Source organism: Dendrobates tinctorius, unplaced genomic scaffold, assembly GCF_039654945.1.
Source record: "Dendrobates tinctorius isolate UK_male_01 unplaced genomic scaffold, ASM3965494v1 ptg000099l, whole genome shotgun sequence".
In the NCBI taxonomy this organism is placed as follows: domain Eukaryota; kingdom Metazoa; phylum Chordata; class Amphibia; order Anura; family Dendrobatidae; genus Dendrobates; species Dendrobates tinctorius.
This window is the reverse complement of record NW_027361767.1, coordinates 8,994,873-9,011,181: the sequence shown is the minus strand read 5'-3', so window position 1 is coordinate 9,011,181 and position 16,309 is coordinate 8,994,873. Positions and strand designations below refer to the sequence as shown.

Sequence of the window (16,309 nt, the reverse complement as noted above, 5' to 3'; positions counted from 1 at the left end):
TGTGTTGTGTATTTATTCTAGTGCCTAGGTTTACTGTAGTTATGGTGGTTTTAAGATGGAGTGGGGGTCCGTCCCATATCCATAAGTCAAGAAACCACTGGAGCCATAGGCGGAGGAGGACATGACTTGGGGATGGGTGGACCTTTACTCCTGCAGCTTTTTTGGTGTAGTGGTGTAGATTTTTAAGCACGAGGGATGTTGCTTTCAGAGTAAGAAGCCCAGTATGTCTGTGCCTGGGGCAGGGCTGCCACTAGGAATTTCGGGGCCCCATACTGGCAAAATTTTTGGGGCCCCCCTTGAGACTCCGCCCAAGCTCCACCCCAGCCCCGCCTCCACCCTTCGAACTGTCCACAGCCCCACCGCTCTCTCTTGGAGAAACTCCACTTCTCACCAATCACACATTAACAGTTCCCCATCACCAGATCACACATATAACCAGCAGCTTTTGTTTTGGCCAAAAGATTTTTTAAGCTGCCACCATAACACGGTAGACACTTTTGGCCGAGCTCTACTCTACTGTAATCTATTAAATATTTCTTAAAATATGCAATACAATTTAGGTACATTTTTATTTATTTTTCAATTTTTAAAATGACCAATAATATCGCATACAAGGGACAAATAGCACCGCACCATGTCCAGACCACATAGTGACCTATAATACCATACAGAAGGAACAAATACCGCCAGACCAGACCACATATTACCACCACAGTGACCGAATAATATCACATACAAGGAACACATAAGACGGCACCATGACCAGACCACATATTACCACCACATAGTGACCTGTAATACCACATACAAAGAAGAAATACCGCCACACCATGACCAGACCACACATTACCACCACAGTGACAGAATAATGGCACATACAAGGGACAAATACCACCGCACCATGACCAGACCACATATTACCACCACATTGACCGAATAATAGCACATACAAGAGACAAATACCGCAATACCATGTCCAGACCACATAGTAGCACCACATAGTGACTGAATATTACAATACTGATCAGTAATAAAAAAACACAATAATATCACCATAAGTGCCATTATACACAGGAGATCTGTACTTAGTATGCAGTGTCTGTGTGTACAGGTATTACAGTGATCACTAGTGACATTGTACACAGGAGCTCTGTATATAGTATACAGTTTACAGTGGCAGTGTACAGGTAACACACTCACTCACCACTGATGTCTCTAGGTGAAGTCCTTCATCCTTGCTTTTCATCTTTCATCCAGCACAGACCGCCATCACTTCTTCCAGCCAGGACTCGTCTCTGCAGGAAATAACAGTTATCTAGAGCTCCGCTTGCAGAACACATTACTTATTTTTTCCTAACTTCTACATTACATCACATGAAGAAAAAAAGGCAACATAGAATCACTCTATACAGTAACAGGACCACCCCCCCATTTAAAACAGTATACTCAAGAAATAAAATAAATACATCACTGCAGTAATAATATCCCTTAATTAGCCCCTATGGGAATAATATCCCCCATCCTGGCTCCGTGTGTCTCATTCCAGGCTTCAGCCATATGTTCTCCCATCCCACCCTCATGAGTATCCATTCTGCCCCATATGATCTCCCCATCCTTCCCCATCCATCTCCATCATATCCATCCTGCCCCATGATCCTGCACAATCTGTCTCAAACCTTTCCCCCAGTGTCTCCAATCATGCCCCCATTGTCCCCAATCATGCCCCCATTGTAACCAATCATGCCTCCAGTGTCTCCAATCATGCCCCATGTCTTTCATCCTGCCCCCTGTTTCTCCAATCATTAACTAGGGGTAACTAGTGGGACAATTTTATAGGTCGGGTCGTTGCGGACGCGGTGCTGATATTAAATACGTGCACTTTTAGTGTTTAGATTTTTTTCTTCAAAGAATGATTTAATGATGGAATATTGATTTTTTTTATATATATTTTTTCACTTATTTATTTTTTAAAAATTTTTTACACTGTATCCTGCCCTGTGAGCCCTGTTGGAATGCGGCCCCCCTGCCTGCCCTGGGCCCTGTTGTTGGATGCTGCGGCTGCGCAGGGCCCCCCCTGCCTACCCTGGGAATTCTGAAGTGCGTGCGCCCCCCCCCCGGGCCCTGTTGGTGGATCATGATCCCCTGGGCCCTGTTGGTGGAAGCTGCAGCTGCGTCAGATCCCCCTGCCTGCCTTGTGGCTGTGGGAATGCTGCAGTGCAGGTGCCCCCCGGCCCTGTTGGTGGATGCTGCAGCTGCGCCGGGTCCCCCCTGCCTGCCCTGGGGCCCTGTGGCTGTGCGAATGCTGAAGTGTGCAAGTGCCCCCTCCCGGCCCTGTTGGTGGATCATGAAGCTGCGGGCGACTGCGCCGGCCCCCCCTGCCTGCCCTGTGGCTGTGGGAATGCTGCAGTGTGGGCGCCCCCCCTGGGCCCTGTTGGTGGATGCTGCAGCTGCGCCGGGTCCCCCCTGCCTGCCCTGGGGCCCTGTGGCTGTGCGAATGCTGAAGTCTGCAAGCGCCCCCCTCGGGCCCTGTTGGTGGATCATGAAGCTGTGGGTAACTGCGCCGGGCCCCCCCTGCCTGCCCTGTGGCTGTGGGAATGCTGCAGTGTGGGGGCCCCCCCGGGCCCTGTTGAGGGAGGGATGCTGCAGCTGCGCCGGGTCCCCCCTGCCTGCCCTGGGGCCCTGTGGCTGTGCGAATTCTGAAGTGTGCGGGCCTGTTGGTGGATGCTGTGGGCGGCTGCGCCGGGCGCCCCCTGCCAGCCCTGTGGCTGTGGGCCCTGTTAGTGGATGGCTGCTGGCTGCATTGGGCCCCCCTGCCTGCCCTGCTGAGACAGGCTACTCACCCGGCCTGCTCATTCGCCTGCCGCCTCCAGCTGCACATCCGATCCGGTCCACTGCACTTCTCCTCTGGTGTCCGTCCTCTCTGACCGCCGTCTGCCGGGCCCGACCGCTGTCCACTGCTCCCATCCACATGGCACACCACACATGCTGCTCTGCTCCGGAATGAGGAAGTGGAGCAGAGTAGTGTGTGTCTGTGTGACATCAGGAGAGGCTGGCTAGACCATGATGCACTGGGGCAGGCCGTAGCTTAAAGCTACAGTGCCCGCCCATTTCCTCTTGCCGGCTGGGCCCGGGGCATTGTAAAATATAAGCGCCTGCTGCCTGAATAAAATATCGGGGGCCCCACGCACGCACGGGCCCCTCAAATCACCGGGCCCCATACAGGAGTAAGGGCTGTAATGCCCTGATGGCGGCCCTGGCCTGGGGGTTACTGTGAGGAGGGTGGGGCTTATATAGAGCAGGAAATCTGTGTCTCTTCCTCTTTCATGCACAGGATGAACAGGAGGAAGCATTTCCCGCCCACCCGCCCTGTTTATAATCATTGTCCTAAAATGTTTTAATTATTGCTTGTATGATGAATGCTTTATTGTATTTTTGAACTTACCATTGTATATTTTGTTCCAGGTTCAATTTTATCATGGCTATAAAGAGTTAACAGCATTAACCTTCTAAGCCCAAGGGAAGGGCCATCCTTCAGCCATGGTTCCCTAGAGGTTTCCTCCACAGGGGGTTTTTCCTCTCCTGAGTGCTGTAGGATGACTCTTTGTGAGTCGGAGGTTTGCCAAGTTAGTCCCCTTAATGCTTTTGCAGGGACTTCTAGTTTATAAGTTTACTAAAGTGATTTATGAAAAAAAAAAAAAATGGTGTCAAATGTGAATTTACAACCCGTCACAGCTTTGCGGTTTAGGAGTCAGGTGGAAGTTGCAGGCAAGTTAAGGTGGACTCATTTTAACTAATAGAGGATGTAAAACCTCATGGTGGTGAACAGGCTCGGCTTTGGTGGCCAGCCTCAAGGACGTTGTAATGGTAACGTCAATCAGGGGCGGGCACAGTGGTTAAGCACAGGAGTGAGGATAATAGGCTCATTGGTGCCCTGAAAGTTTACTGGCTCTGCTTGAATGGCAAGCCAGTGCGTGCCGCCCCCCTTTATGGCTGTCTGGCCTGGTTCTGTATGTCAGACAGCTGGGGATATCACAGTACTTGTGAATCCCAATGTACTAGCACTTCACCTGACTCCTACTGTGATTGTTTTTAATCCTGTGATTTAAATAAAGCTGTGGCCATTTTGACAACCAAAATAATGTGTTGTGTATTTATTCTAGTGCCTAGGTTTACTGTAGTTATGGTGGTTTTAAGATGGAGTGGGGGTCCGTCCCATATCCATAAGTCATGGAAATTATGATTTTTGTGGAACTAGAGCAAGTCCAAAAAGGGGCAACAAAATTTAGTAACGGGATGAAAGAATTACGGTACCCAGCAAGATTATCAATGTAGAGAGCACAGATAGCTCAGTCGGTAGAGCATCAGACTTTTAATCTGAGGGTCCAGGGTTCAAGTGCCTGTTCAGGCATAAGCTTTTAATAAATGGTAATGTTATGTACCATGGATATGGTTGAATGTGGTTGTGTTATGGTGATATTCAGAAGATGCATATTTTTCATAACTGTATCTCCTGCCTATACGCCACAAATCAATAGTGGACAGATCGCTAACAACAGCCATGTCATGTTTGGTCTCTGGGTAGTGGTAAAATCCCGATAAAAGATATGGCGGCAATCTCAAACTTTTGCGATCATCAGGGGTGAAGATATCACATAAGTTGGGAATTTCATAAAATCCTGAAGGGCTGAAGGCATCCCACAACCGGTCTCCCATGAGGTCATCATGGGGGTGCAATGTGGGTGTAACTTGTGTGCTGATAAAAGGTCTAAAGAAATTATGATCTGTGTGGAACTATAGCGAGTACAAAGAAGGGCAACAAAATTAATAAAGGGGATGGAGGAACTACAATACCCAGAGAGATTAGCAAAAAAGTATTATTTAGTCTAGAAAAGAGGCAACTGAGGGGCGATCTCATAACCATGTATAAGTATATAAGGGGACAATACAAATATCTCTCCGAGGATCTGTTTATACCAAGGAAGGTGACGGTCACAAGGGGGCATTCTCTGCGTCTGGAGGAGAGAAGGTTTTTACACCAACATAGAAAAGGATTCTTTACTGTTAGGGCAGGGAGACTCTGGAATTCCTTGTCTGAGGAGGTGGGGATGGCGAACTCAGTCAAGGGGTTCAAGAGAGGCCCGGATGTCTTCCTGGAGCGTAACAATATTGTATCTTGCAGTTATTAGGTTCTTTAGAAGGACGTAGATCTGGGGATTTCTTCTGACGGAATATAGGCTGAACTGGACAGACAAATGTCTTTTTTCGGCCTTGCTAACTACAGCTCTGGGAAAAATTAAGAGACCACTGCAAAATTTTCAGTTTGTCTTAATTTTCTCTTTATAGGTATATTTTTGAGTAAAATGTAAATTGCTCTTTTATTCTATAAACTACTGACAACATGTCTTCGAATTTCCAAGCACCAAATTTTGTACTTATTTTCAGAAAATGAAAAATGGTCAAAATAGCAAAAAAAATGCAGTGCTTGCAGACCTCAAATAATGCTACGAAAACAAGTTCATAATTATTTAGAAACAACAATACTAATGTTTTATCTCAGGAAGAGTTCAGAAATCAATATTTTGTGGAATAACCATGATTTTTAATCCCAGCTTTCATGTGTCTTGGCATGCTTTCCACCAGTCTTCCACACTGCTTTTGGGTGACATTATGCCACTCCTGGTACAAAAATTTAAGCAGTTCTTCTTTGTTTGATGGCTTGTGACTATCCATCTTCCTCACATTCAAGAGGTTTTCAATGGGGTTCAGGTATGGAGATTGGGCTGGCCATGACAGCGATTTGAGCTAGTGTTCCTTCATCCACACATTGGTTTACCTAGCCGTGTGGCATGGTGCATTGTTCTGCTGGAAAAACCAGTCCTCAGAGTTGGGGAACGTTGCCTGAGCAGGAATCAACTGTTTTTCCAGGATAACCTTGTATGCGGCTTGATTCACATGTCCTTCGCAAAGATTAACCTGCCCAATTCAAGCCTGGAAATTATGATTTTTGTGGAACTAGAGCAAGTCCAAAAAGGGGCAACAAAATTTAGTAACGGGATGGAAGAATGAAAGTACCCAGAGAGATTATCAAAGTAGAGAGCCCGGATAGCTCAGTTGGTAGAGCATCAGACTTTTAATCTGAGGGTCAAGTCCCTGTTCGGGCGTAAGCTTTTAATAAAGAGGAAAACAATAAACCCAAGATTTAAAGGATGTAACGAAACACAGAAACAAATGATGGCTGTTATGATGAGTCACCGAAGGAGGAAAAAACAAAATACCAGCTAAGTCCAGAAAAACCAGAGAGGTTGGCAGCTATCGGATTGCAGACCCCTGAACCTATCCACAACAACTAGCAGTAGCCGTGGGGGGTTCCTACGGTGCCCTAGACCCCTCGATCACAGCCGGAGAACTATATAGCCTAAAGACAGAAAGGGGAAAAACTAAACTGCCCCAGAGCAGACCCCAAAGCAATAGGCAGCCCCCAACATATCATAACGGTGAAGCAAGATGAAAACACTAACACAGATAGAAAGATAGGTTGAGCAAATGATGGGGCCCAAGCTAACTACATAGGACAGGATAGGAGAGCTGCTGTCTGCCAACCGTAAAACCCCTATCAAATGAGCCAACCGACTGATAGGAAAAACAGGCCCTGAAGACGCTAGGCTTCAAAAGACTATATCAGCACTCAGGTATATTCTGAAGACAGAGCAAAAGATTAACAGATCAGAGACAAAAATGGAATTCAGCTCACCCCCGGCCGGGGATGGCAGAACTCCCAAAAAACAAGGCAAAACAAAAACCAAACAGAAGTGTACAAAGCAGAGCAGAAAAACTTAGCTTTGAGATGCAGGAATCAGACTGGTCTCCAAGAATCCAGCAGGAAAATCACCAGCCAGGAAGAAGGGCATCGGCAGCCTTATATCCAGTCCTCAATTCCAGCCACCCAGTCATCATCTAGCTGCCCATGTGTTTGGTAATCAGCCTCACTACCTTCCTTCACCAGAGGAGGGAGTTCATCAGACCTCAATGGTGAAGGGAAAAATTAATTCACAACAGTACCTCCCCCTTGAGGAGGGGTCACCGAACCCTCATCCATGCCACCAGGGCGATCCGGGTGAGCCCGATGAAAGGCACGCACCAATCTTTCGGCATGAATATCAGAGGCAGAGACCCAGGAATTATCCTCCTGACCATAACCCTTCCACTTAACCAAATACTGGAGTCTCCGTCTAGCCAGATGGGAATCCAGTATCTTCTCTAGCTCATATTCCATGTTACCTTCAACCAATATAGGGTCAGGAGGTGCCACCACAGGAACTACTGGTTCAACAAACCTCTTCAACAAGGACTTATGAAACACATTATGAATTTTAAATGTGACAGGAAGAGCCAACCGAAAAGAGACCGGATTAATAATCTCCAAAATCTTGTAAGGTCCAAAAAATCTAGGCTTAAACTTAGGAGAAGCCACCTTCATAGCGATATTTTTTGATGACAACCAAACCATATCACCCATCTTAAACTGGGGACTAAACTAAACTAAACTGGGGATTAAAAGTCTGATGCTCTACCAACTGAGCTATAAGGGCTCCCTAGTTTGGTAAACTCTCTGGGTACTGTAATTCTAACATCCCGTTATGAAATATTGTTGCCCCTTTTTGGACTTGCTCTAGTTCCACAAAAGTCATAATTTCCAGGCTTGAATTGGGCAGGTTAATCTTTGCGAAGGACATGTGAATCAAGCTGCATACAAGGTTATCCTGGAAAAACAGTTCATTCCTTCTGCTCAGGTAACGTTCCTCAACTCTGAGGACTGGTTTTTCCAGCAGAACAATGCACCATGCCACACGGCTAGGTAAACCAACGTGTGGATGAAGGAACACTAGCTCAAATCGCTGTCATGGCCAGCCCAATCTCCAAACCTGAACCCCATTGAAAACCTCTTGAATGTGAGGAAGATGGATAGTCACAAGCCATCAAACAAAGAAGAACTGCTTAAATTTTTGTACCAGGAGTGGCATAATGTCACCCAAAAGCTGTGTGAAAGACTGGTGGAAAGCATGCCAAGACACATGAAAGCTGTGATTAAAAATCATGGTTATTCCACAAAATATTGATTTCTGAACTCTTCCTGAGTTAAAACATTAGTATTGTTGTTTCTAAATAATTATGAACTTGTTTTCTTAGCATTATTTGAGGTCTGCAAGCACTGCATTTTTTTGCTATTTTGACCATTTTTCATTTTCTGAAAATAAGTACAAAATTTAGTGCTTGGAAATTCGAAGACATGTTGTCAGTAGTTTTTAGAATATAAGAGCAATTTACATTTTACTCAAAAATATACCTATAAAGAGAAAATTCAGACAAACTGAAAATTTTGCAGTGGACTCTTAATTTTTGCCAGAGCTGTAGTTAGCAAGGCCGAAAAAAGACATTTGTCCGTCCAGTTCAGCCTATATTCCGTCAGAAGAAATCCCCAGATCTACGTCCTTCTAAAGAACCTAATAACTGCAAGATACAATATTGTTACGCTCCAGGAAGACATCCAGGCCTCTCTTGAAAACGTTGACTGAGTTCGCCATCCCCACCTCCTCAGACAAGGAATTCTAGATTCTCCCTGCCCTAACAGTAAAGAATCCTTTTCTATGTTGGTGGAAAAACCTTCTCTCCTCCAGACGCAGAGAATGCCCCCTTGTGACCGTCACCTTCCTTGGTATAAACAGAACCTCGGAGAGATATTTGTATTGTCCCCTTATATACTTATACATGGTTATGAGATCGCCCCTCAGTTGCCTCTTTTCTAGACTAAATAATACTTTTTTGCTAGTCTCTCTGGGTATTGTAGTTCCTCCATCCCCTTTATTAATTTTGTTGCCCTTCTTTGTATTTGCTCCAGTTCCACACAGATCATAATTTCTTTAGACCTTTTATCAGCACACAAGTTACACCCACATTCCACCCCCATGATGACCTCATGGGAGACCGGTTGTGGGATGCTCTCAGCCCTTCAGGATTTTATGAAATTCCCAACTTATGTGATATCTTCACCCCTGATGATCGCAAAAGTTTGAGATTGCCGCCATATCTTTTATCGGGATTTTACCACTACCCAGAGACCAAACATGACATGGCTGTTATTAGCGATCTGTCCACTATTGATTTGTGGCTTATAGGCAGGAGATACAGTTATGAAAAATATGCATCTTCTGAATATCACCATAACAGAACCACATAATAGTGCCAAATAGTGACTGAGTACCGTCATACCATATCCATGGTACATAACATTACCAGTGATCACTTGTTGCTGGTGCCAAAAAAGCAGCAAAGGAGAACATGGTCACGGCCCTGTTCTGTCAAAACTAACAGAAATCATAACCATGATATTTTCCTGAATAGTCGCCATCATTTGTTTCTCTGTTTCGTTACATCCTTTAAATCTTGGGTTTATTGATTTCCTCTTATTAAAATCTTACGCCCGAACAGGCGTAACATCTCTACATTGATAATCTCTCTGGGTACTGTAATTCTTCCATCCTGTTTCTAAATTTTGTTGCCCTTTTTGGACTTGCTCTAGTTCCACAAAAATCATAATTTCCAGGCTTGAATTGGGCAGGTTAATCTTTGCGAAGGACATGTGAATCAAGCCGCATACAAGGTTATCCTGGAAAAACAGTTGATTCCTTCTGCTCAGGCAACGTTCCTCAACTCTGAGGACTGGATTTTACAGCAGAACAATGCACCATGCCACACGGCTAGGTAAACCAACGTGTGGATGAAGGAACACTAGCTCAAATCGCTGTCATGGCCAGCCCAATCTCCAAACCTGAACCCCATTGAAAACCTCTTGAATGTGAGGAAGATGGATCGTCACAAGCCATCAAACAAAGAAGAACTGCTTACATTTTTGTACCAAAAGTGGCATAATGTCACCCAAAAGCTGTGTGAAAGACTGGTGGAAAGCATGCCAAGACACATGAAAGCTGTGACTAAAAATCATGGTTATTCCACAAAATATTGATTTCTGAACTCTTCCTGAGTTAAAACATTAGTATTGTTGTTTCTAAATAATTATGAACTTGTTTTCGTAGCATTATTTGAGGTCTGCAAGCACTGCATTTTTTTTGCTATTATGACCATTTTTCATTTTCTGAAAATAAGTACAAAATTTAGTGCTTGGAAATTCGAAGACATGTTGTCAGTAGTTTATAGAATATAAGAGCAATTTACATTTTACTCAAAAATATACCTATAAAGAGAAAATTCAGACAAACTGAAAATTTTGCAGTGGTCTCTTAATTTTTGCCAGAGCTGTAGTTAGCAAGGCCGAAAAAAGACATTTGTCCGTCCAGTTCAGCCTATATTCCGTCAGAAGAAATCCCCAGATCTACGTCCTTCTAAAGAACCTAATAACTGCAAGATACAATATTGTTACGCTCCAGGAAGACATCCAGGCCTCTCTTGAACCCCTTGACTGAGTTCGCCATCCCCACCTCCTCAGACAAGGAATTCCAGATTCTCCCTGCCCTAACAGTAAAGAATCCTTTTCTATGTTGGTGGAAAAACCTTCTCTCCTCCACACGCAGAGAATGCCCCCTTGTGACCGTCACCTTCCTTGGTATAAACAGATCCTCGGAGAGATATTTGTATTGTCCCCTTATATACTTATACATGGTTATGAGATCGCCCCTCAGTTGCCTCTTTTCTAGACTAAATAAAACTTTTTTGCTAATCTCTCTGGGTATTGTAGTTCCTCCATCCCCTTTATTAATTTTGTTGCCCTTCTTTGTACTCGCTCTAGTTCCACACAGATCATAATTTCTTTAGACCTTTTATCAGCACACAAGTTACCCCCACATTGCACCCCCCATGATGACCTCATGGGAGACCGGTTGTGGGATGCCCTCAGCCCTTCAGGATTTTATGAATTTCCCAACTTATGTGATATCTTCACCCCTGATGATCGCAAAAGTTTGAGATTGCCGCCATATCTTTTATCGGCCAGTAGTTCAATCTGAGCATATCCCTGCTCTGTTGTTGTAAGGGCTCTGCTTGCAAATGTGAGTGGCTGTTTGTTCTGCATTAATGTAGCTCCAAGGCCTTTTTCTGTAGCATCACATTGTACCATTACTTATCAATCTGTATCGAAATACTTTAGGGTTGCTGCATCTGCAATAGCCTTCTTTACTGATTGGAAAGCAGTCTCCTGGATTTCCGTCCATTCCCAGAGCACATCTTTGTGGGTTAGCTGTCTCAGTGGCTCACACATGTCTGACAGATGTCTGCAAAATTTGGAGAGATAATTTACCATGCCCAAAAATCGTTATACTCCACAAACATCAGTAGGGGTAGGCAAATCTTGTATTGCTCTCACCTTTTCAGGATCCACTTTTACACCGTTTGAAGTCAGACGATGTCCAATATCGGCCACTTCTGTCATTTTCAGTTTGAATTTGTCCAAGTTCAGCTTTATGTGTTTTGCTCTTTATCTGTCCAAAAATGGAATCATCTTCTGATCGTGATCCTTGATTGCAAATTCCAAATCTTCACCATCTCCCACTATTAGTATATCATCTGCTATTGTCTTCACTCCAGGAAGTCCTTCCAAAGCCTGCATTAATGTCTGCTGGAACACCTCTGGAGCAGGTTTTAGTCCCATGGTCATTCTCAGCCATTAATAGGGCCAAATGGTGAAGAAAATGTCAATAAACTTGATTCTTCAGTCAGTGTCACATGTCAAAATCCATTTTTCACATCACATACAGAAAATATTTTAGCTTTTGATAGATCTAGTAGAACATCATCTAATGTCGGCATGGGGTAATGATTTCTTTTCAGCGCCTTGTTGAGTGGCTTAGGATCAATGCATATTCTTAACTTGCCAGATGGTTTCTGCACTATGACCAAACTGCTGATCCAATCTGTGCTCTTATGGACTGGTGCTATCATGCCTCTTCTCTGTAAATCTTGCAGTTCTACTTTCAGTGATTGCATTAAAGCTACAGGCACTCTCCTTGTAGGTAATCTGGTAGGCTGCACGGTGTTGTCAATTTCTAGCCTATATTTACCTTCAGGGCACCCATCACCTTCAAATAAATCAGCATACTATGTTTTTATTTTATGAATATCCAAGATGTGCTCTGCATGTAGTTTGGGATTTGGTATATCCTGGGAAACGTCAACAGACATAATATTCTGAGACTGTACTTTTATTAAGTCCATTGCCTGAACAGCTTTTACTCCCACTAATGGTACATGGTTACAACCACGTGTAGAGGTGGTGGGCCGAGGTGGGGGGTGGTCCCTCTCTTTACTGGGCAGAGACGTACAGAGACAAGTCAGAGACAGATTCCGGGTGCAACAGGTCCAAGTTTATTCGCTCGCTGTCCGCCTGACAGCCACACAACACTCCGCAATCCTCTTCAAGGCACTCCGATTACACTTTACCACAGAACACCGTAGTTCCACCAGGGACGTATATTTACGTACCGTCCCTTTTCCCTTGTTGACGCTCTGACCACTTCCGACACTGTGGCTGCCTTAGGCCTATTCACCAACAGTCCTTTCACTGGTCAAACGTCGTTCATAACACAGTATCCATAACCTCTGTGCCTCGTCAATATAATCTCCGTGTCTTGTCTATCTTGCAGTATTCCTGTCAGGACCACCCCCCTGACGTTCTCTCTCCTCAGTCCCCCTTGTTTAGATTCTCCTCACAGCGCACAGACTGTCGCAGTCCTCCTGTCACTGGAGCTCCCCCTGGGGACTGGAACCTTCTGGAACCCTCCCTCAGTATTTATAGCATTCCCGGTCCCCTGTCACAGTAACTCCGCCCCCCATGACCAACAGTTTCTAAAGCCCTAAGCTGCTGTCAAGTCTTTTGCTCACACTCCTCCCTGCCATCTAATGGTCAACCCCAGTATTGCACGTCCACTACACTTTCCAAGCTGTTTTCCACTGTAATGACTGACACCTACCCACACTGTGCAAACCTTTCCTTCTTCTCTATGACTAGTCCGTCCGTCCGTCAGGTCACCTTCCCTACACTCCCCCTTCCTTTGTCCATTGTCGTCCTCGACAATTCGTAATCCCTACCTTCGTCATTCTGAAGCCTCACCTACATTCTGTTGTCGGACCAGCTGTTGGGCCAAACCCACTTCCTGCGGGGACCAAACCATACTGGGATTACCATGCTCTGAGCAGCCTACTGTTACTCACCAGCATGCACGCCACATGACAACGTCTTTCAAACTGGGCAAGGTACACCCGTAGTCTCTCTACAGCGTGTATCTTTCCCCTACTCTCCCCTTCTGTTACCTTTCACTATCCGGTACGCCATGATCGAGGCCACACACCTACCAGATTATTGCCGGTGCCCGCCTTTCCTTCTTCAGGGGTGTCCATGGTGTAGGGGACCTGACCTAGGACGGCCGTCTCTCTCGCATCTTCCATCTCTTTTACCTTTCTTTCAGTTACATGTCATGGTCGGCGCCTCGGTCTCCCAGACCCTCTTCAAACATAGACCCCTCTTCGGATCTCACACTTCCCGTTGGTTCCTCAGACCTTCCCTTACCCGAACCAGTTGCATTTTACTTTGGCATATTATACATTAAACAACTTTATAATAGCACAAGTACCCATTTTATATTTTTTTTTCATTTTCTTTTGCTTCTAAAACCAACATATAACAATTCAACATTACATGTACTCCTTTCCCCCCCTTCCTTGGACCTGGACACCCCTCCGCTTCTTCGTATCCCCGTTCTGTCAGGCTAACAAATTAACACAAGACATCTTGTAAAAGGAGCATAAACATCAAAAATAAACTCAGCAGATAAACATTTTTTTTTTAACTGTTCTTCATAACCTGCACTACGGTGCACCAAACTCCTGACAGTCTAGTCCACTATTCAGTGGTCAGTAGTGAAGGACCCCACAGCCGTGGAGGCCCCGGGGATACTGAGGGTGTCCATTCAAGTCCTCTTCACGGGGGTTCACTCCCTTCGGACTCTGCCAGTGCAGCCACCGCATAATACCCACGGGGACAGTACTCCTTATAGTAGGACACTAAGTCCCCTTCATGTAGAGCCCGACTGAGGCGAATTGAAGCCACATTAATGTAGATCTTCTGGCCTGTTTCATCATGGATAGACCCGTATCCCCGGTCCAGATTGGTATAGACCAGCCGTCCCCTAGATCTCTTCTTTTCCATGCCGGCCTCTCCTTGAGTGTGGAGCAGGTTCCACACTTCCTGCTCCCGGGCCTTCTTCTTCTTGATCACCTCTGCTACCCACATGTAGGGTACAGCACGGGCCCTGGAGTCCGGTGGGCGGGACTCCGCTGAGAAAGACCGTGAGACAGAAGCGGCCAATTTCTGCGGCCCAGCAGCCACTGGAGTAAGGTGGCAAGCGGGGACAACCGGGTCCTCGGGGACTGGAATCACAGGACCCGCTAAGCCGGCCGCAACTGACTCCAGCACCGGCATAACCGCGGCCTCAGGACAGGCCGCATCCACTACTTCCAACGGAGCTGAAGTAACGGCCGGTTCCAACGAGGCAGCTGCTATTAGCAGGGGGAGCGCAGCAGCGACTTCTTTGGGTGAGCTCCGCACTGGTGACTCCGGGCGGGGTAGCTCGGGGACTTGAGCGGGGGCCTCGCTCAGCTCTGCATACACCACAGGGCCCGAGGTAACTAGGCCTTCCGGTGCGCAGGGGGCCACGTGCTGTGACAGAATGGTGGGGGCCGCTTGCGGAGACACTGGTGGGGCCGGGGGTACTCTCACCTTCCCCGGCGCTGCGGCCTCCGTCACACCATCACACGACTTTCCCCGCAGCCTCCGTTCCTCGCTCCACTGTCCTGCGGGCCTTTCCTCCAGATTCGGGGGCTCCGCGGGAAAGTCCTTTGCCGGTATTGGTGGTGGCCGCTCTCGCTGACTCCGCTCAGGCTCCACTCCCCAGCTCAGCATCCCGCTGCCTGCCCGTTGTTCTAAAGATGACTTCTGGTGCAGCTCCATCTCCTGCCGCCATTGCCACTCTAGGCGGCCGATGCCCCGACATCCGCAGCATCTCATACCGTCCGTTGGGCGGCACTCGAATGGCGCCAGACAGCCGCAGCCAAGCTTTTCTTCTGTGCCACTCCTCCTGCTGGGTGGGGCGTTGGCAGGCCTTTCCACCCATCTGCCAGGATCCAGCACACGGGAGCGTCGGCCTCCGGGCACATACCGCTGTCCACAGGGGTACGTTGGAAGGGGCCCCAGTCCATTCAACACGACTGCAAACACTCGGACCTCTCCCCTGCGCTGTAGTAATACCGCCATCTTGGGCAGAATCAGCTACTGCCTTGGATCCTCTGCAAGCAACGCAGATCTGACACAGCGTCCAATTTGTAATCCACAGGTCAGTAATTGGTAGTCCACAGGTGTTTATAATCCGAAATAGACCAGTCCAAGTTTTCCTCAGTCCTTCAGTCGCAGGCCTGCCGCAGAAGCAGTGGCGGATCTTAATAGGGGCGGATGGGGCGGTCGCCCCGGGCCCAAGGTTTTTTGGGGGCCCAGGGGCTGGGCCGGGTGTCAGAGAGGCAAATGCCCCCCGGGCCGCTCCCCCAGCACCTGTACAGTGCCGGCTGTGCCCTGTGCTGTGACGCCGCCGGCAGCAGACAGCCGCCCGCGTCACATTCTATGAGGCCGGGGCCGGGAGCTGTGCACGGCCGTCACCTTGATGGCTGCTCAGCTCCGGCTCCCTCCGGCTGTACTTCCGGGTCAGATGTCGGGCGTGCACGATGACGTCATCGTGCACGCGCCGACATGTCCCAGAGGATGCTGAAAGCAGAGGCGCTGCTGGGGAGCAAGCCAGCTGTGAGGTAAGTATGGGGAACTTTTTTTATTTTTTTTATTTATAAAATGAATTAAATGGGGGAGGGGGTGAGTGGGGGCTGTACACAATGAAGGGGGGGTGACTGGGGCCTGTATATGATGACAGGGGGGTGACTGGGGGCTGTATATGATGAAGGGGGTGAGTGGGGCTACACAGGATGAAGGGGGTTGAGTGGGGTTGTACAGGATGAAGGGGGGTGACTGCGGTTGTACAGGATGAAGGGGGGTGACTGGGGTTGTACAGGATGAAGGGGGGATGAGTAGGGGCTTCACAGGATGAAGGGGGGATGAGTGGGGGCTTCACATGATGAAGGGGGGTGAGTGGGGCTGCATATGATGAAGGGGGGTGAGTGGGGCTGAACATGATGAAGTGGGGGATAAGGGGGACTGCACATGATGAATTAAGGGGTAAGTGGGACTGCACATGATGAATTAAGG

General features: G+C 47.2%; 1 non-coding gene across 1 annotated transcript; it reads left to right on the top strand.

Moving 5' to 3' along the window:
• The first annotated feature begins 4,335 nt into the window (after window positions 1-4,335).
• Window positions 4,336-4,408, top strand: TRNAK-UUU (transfer RNA lysine (anticodon UUU)). The gene has a single exon. It is a non-coding gene; the product is annotated as a tRNA-Lys (tRNA).
• The last annotated feature ends 11,901 nt before the right edge of the window (window positions 4,409-16,309 follow it).